This window comes from Acyrthosiphon pisum, chromosome X, assembly GCF_005508785.2.
Source record: "Acyrthosiphon pisum isolate AL4f chromosome X, pea_aphid_22Mar2018_4r6ur, whole genome shotgun sequence".
NCBI classification, from domain to species: Eukaryota; Metazoa; Arthropoda; class Insecta; order Hemiptera; family Aphididae; genus Acyrthosiphon; species Acyrthosiphon pisum.
Window position 1 is genome coordinate 126209796 of NC_042493.1, and position 4941 is coordinate 126214736.

The window sequence follows — 4941 nt, forward strand, 5'->3', positions numbered from 1 at the left end:
AAGCAATATCATCACTCGATAAAATATTATGCCATTCTATAATATAATTCGTCATGGAAACGAGGGACAGAGTTTCGGCAAATGTCTATGCGACGAAAACAGCGGAAACGCCACAACCGCGGCATGCAGTATAAATATAGCGTGAATACTGCTCCCTGAATATTTTCATCATATTACAGGTATATCGTCACGTAGGCATACATGGATGAGACTCCGGGCCGTGACGACCGGAAGATAACCGCGGCGGCGTCCGATTTCCGGGTCCGCGCTCGCTTTTACGCGATCCGCCAGGTCGACGGCGAACGGGCGTACGACTGGTACAGGCGGGTGAGGGCGGCCGCCGTGCCGTGCGGGTTCGACGTCGTCGACCAGCCGCAGTGGACACCGGTCGTGGACAAGTTCGTTACGGGGCTGCGGCCAGGTCCGGTGGCCGACCGGTTGCTCGGCGAACGAGCGGACGGCCGGCTGGACGTCTTGCTGGCCGCGGCGGTCGAAGCCGAGGCGGCTTCGGCGGTCCACGGTGCAAGTCGTCTGCCCGCCGGCGGAGCGCCGCCGGACTTGCTCGCCGAAATACGCGAAGGATTGAAGCTGTACCGGTACAGCGGCGATGGATACGAGACGGGTCTCATCGGCGGCGGTGGAGGCGACGATCGGGTAAGGCGTATTTTATATGGTCCACACCACTTGGGCCAAACCCGAACGGGTCGTTGGCAGTGTCATTGACGAGAAAAGCGTTCGCGGTTTGGAGTCTCCAAACAGTAGGCTGAAGCCCTAGTATAATGATACATATTGATACGCTTAAAAACAATTTAAGACCATTTTTTTTGGAGGGGGGTCTTTAAGGGCTTTTCTTCGATGGTTCGTAAGTTCTGTCCCAGAAGTTCCGTATCACCCTTATTATCTCTGTGGAAACTCGATATATTTAAATGCAGTTTTTACTATAGTTATATGTCTGGAAATTCTTAATTAATAGCATAATATTCGATTTTTTTTTTAAATTCAAAAATTATCAAACAATTTTTTTAGGCAAATACGTTTATGTAATTTCCAAGATAGTCATTTTGTTGATCGTATTTTTTAAAACAGTTCGAAAAAAAAAAAAAATATAAAAATTTAATGAAAATCACCCAAGTTCGAGCTAATTATTATTTTGAAATTCTAAGAATAATAGTTTTGCTGTTCAATCAGAATGTCCATACTTTTTACTGTAAAAAAAATTGCATTTAAATAACATATTGATTTTCCACGGTTGATTCTAAGGGTTATACGGGCCTGAGGCAAGCTCAGTGTTTACCGCCCCCTTTTGCTAGTACTATCCAGAGATCTAATACTGTCCAAAATTTAGGAAAAAATATCCTCAAAGCTATACCTAATCGTACTGTTGGGTACAACTGTCAAAAATAATAATTAATAATAATAAAAATATATTCAATTTGAATGATAATTATTATATTATTGTAATATTCATAAATAGATATAGAACATTATATTATATGATATTGCTATATAAATATTTATTTATTCATTTATAAACAGATAGGTATAACCTTTAGTAATACAAATTAAAAGTAGGTACAGTAAGTTGAATCTCAATTTTTGACAGATATATTATATTGAAATTAAATAATATTACCTATATTATAAATGAGTTAATATTTTTAAAATTAATTGTATTCCTGTTTATGAATTCTAACATCTTAAATGATTTTTTAACTAAAGTATTAATATGTAATTAAATACTACAATTATCAATTTTATAATAAAAGTCATAACTAATAACATTCTCTAGACGAAAAAAAGTAATAGGTAACACCGCAATTATTTATATTTAGTGGGAGGTAATTTCGACGACTATTATATAAGTAACAAATTTGTTTAGATTTTACTGTAAAATTAGAATATCATTTTGTATCAATTAGTCAATCATATTATATAGCATTATAGCCCACCCCAAAAATTATTTCTATATACGCCACTGGAGTGAACTGACTTATTATAAAATTTCAAGTTAAGATTATTATCTAGGTTCAATAATTAGTATAGACGTATATTGTATAATACGGGTTGAAAATAATCTTATATTTTCGTCGAACGGTCGAACATTCAAACGCGTAATGACATTAGATACGCATATTGGAGTTTTACGTAATAATGCATGTTATAACTAGAAACAAGCAAACCGCCGTTTCGAGAATAGGCTCCCGCCAGAGATTTAAATTATTAAATTTCATATTTTCAGATACCAAAAATGATGAGTACCCCATTTGAATGTCATTAATCTTTTCTTTTTTTTTTTTGAGAATAAAAAATAATGTAACATAAAACATTTGCCACCCCCTACAGTTTCCGCCTCACGAGCCTAGTGGAGCCTACTGACTCCCAAAGCCAATGGGAGGGGATCAGACACCAATGTCCCCCCCTTGTATACGCCACTGATTGGAACTACTGTTTTTCAGAGTAATGATTATAAACATAAATCATCAAAAATGTCTAATATTAACATGATTGGTAATATGAAATCAACAATTGATGGAAAATCGTGGTGGAAACAGAGAATTGAAAAAAATGATTACGTACCTCTAACATATAAAAACGGTTTTAAGCCACCAACGAAACTGTTGGGAAATGTTCAAGAAAATGCTAATTTATATCATCAATCGAGTACAAGTATAAACCACGAAAAACCCTTTAATGATAATTACAAATTTACTAGTTACTTTCACGACGATTCAAAATGTTATTGTTCGTTATCGACAAACAATGACCGTAAAGTAAACAATGTAACCCCAATTGGAGTTGGGAAATCTAAGAAAACTATTTCAATTTCAAATTGTGCAGATTGTACGAAGAATATAAAGTGCTACATTTGCAACATTAGTGACTAGTTGTTGAAAACTGTTCACAATAATATTATGCCCTATACTAATTTATGAATTTAATATTTTGTAGATAATAATTTAGTAACGAAAATATAAAATTGTTCTTTATAATATAATAGTCAATAAACAATATTCACTGCTAAAATTTTTCTACGATTGAACAATTTAAAAGGAAGAGGAGAACCCGGATCCACAGCTAAAGGACTTTGAAAGAACCTACATAAAAATTATGAAACAAGAAAAAGAACATTTTAATTTCTTCTAGTTTTGTCTTGTCACTCTAAATCTTTCAATGTTTTAAAGATACCTAAACAACTTAATGCTGAGAGCAAAGCAATTTGTTAGTCATTACTTATTAGTTATTAGTATAATATTACAAACTACAGTAGGTATTAAATCAATATTTGATGTGCAAAGTTATACCAGTTATATATTATATTGTGATATACAATATTATGAGACATGTGATATTAGTAATTTTTAAAAATGAACAATTCATAACCTAAGTTTTAAAGTATTAAAAAATAATATACTATAAGTAACATACTAATAAACAATACACAATAATATATGAATTTGAGTTTGGTGAATTAAATAATTATATTTTATTAATAGCCCAAATACTATAGTCTGTTTCACAACGCTAGATACTCGATAGCAGCGCGACCCGTGGATAATTATCACCAGGGTTTCGAAAAATTTTTCATATAAAAGCGCGCCAAATTTAAAAAAAAATATTAAATTGTATATAGTAATGTAGTAATATTAATCATGTCATAATGTGTACACGTTTTTCTGATCTAATAAATTATATTTGTAATAAATTGTAAAAAAAAAATTATATTTATAATATTGGGAAACAATGAAATGCATAACTTAGTCCATGGGTCACGCTGCTATCGAGTATCTAGTGTTGTGAAACAGACTATAGACATTTTTTAGACTTTCTTTTCAATACAACATATTTGGTGAAAAATTAACAACAGTTTTACAATTATAAAAATAAATAAATAGTAAAATATTTAAATGTTTTGTTTTAGTTATTATCTTAGTAAATAGTATTTATCATACCTATGCTTATAAGATTTGCTAGAACATTTACAACCATACGACTATATTTAGATTTATTACATTTATTACAAAACAAAAAATGTGATTTAATATGTTGATTAGCTTTATGTACTTTATTTATCTATAAAACATTTTACATAGGGTTCAATTTTTTTGAAGCATTTGTGTCAGTCACAATGTATCTTTCAGATGTATTCTAATTTTTAATAATAAAAGAAGTTAACTCATTAATACAAATATTTTTAGGTGACTCTGTATTAATTAGTGTATTTCATCTGTTTACATTACAGTAATTTGTAGCAGATATAGAATAATCGATAACTTGCACATCTGAGGACTTCATATCACAATGTAAATTTGGATGACTTAAATTATCATTTGATAATAAGCAATAAACTAATAATAATAAATTAAAGTTTGCTACTGACTTGAGGTAACTTGAGGTTGTACAAATCAGTTACCAATTTATAATTATTCGTACCCATGAATATACAATTTTTAACCCATGCATAACGACCCAATTTATAATTTACGTTCAATAATAAATAATATTAATAAAAAAAATTATAAATATGTGTAAACATTATAATTTAATTGATGAAGTCTTAAAAAACCTAAAAAGTGTATAATTATCTGTTTTCTTTCCAGATAAAAAAGAGGTTATCTTATCTTTTATCTAAAGTACATTCCCGAACTTAGATGGGGTGGAGAAACGTTTCCTTCACCCCACCCAAGGATTTTTAATTATTTGGGGGCGTGTTTTTGAGCAGGAATTCCGGGAGTAGCGGCAGGAATTGGCAGGAATGGAGCACTAAATTAAATAGCGTTGGAAAAAGTTGAAAAATTGAAATGGGTAGGGGTAGGGAAATGTACAACAAGTTTACAACTAATTAATTTTTAACTGAGAAAAACAAGGGCCAAGTTTACAATAGACCTTATGAAGATTTTTTTTCCTTGGACCGAGTTTACAATCTCCCGTATTTTGTATTAT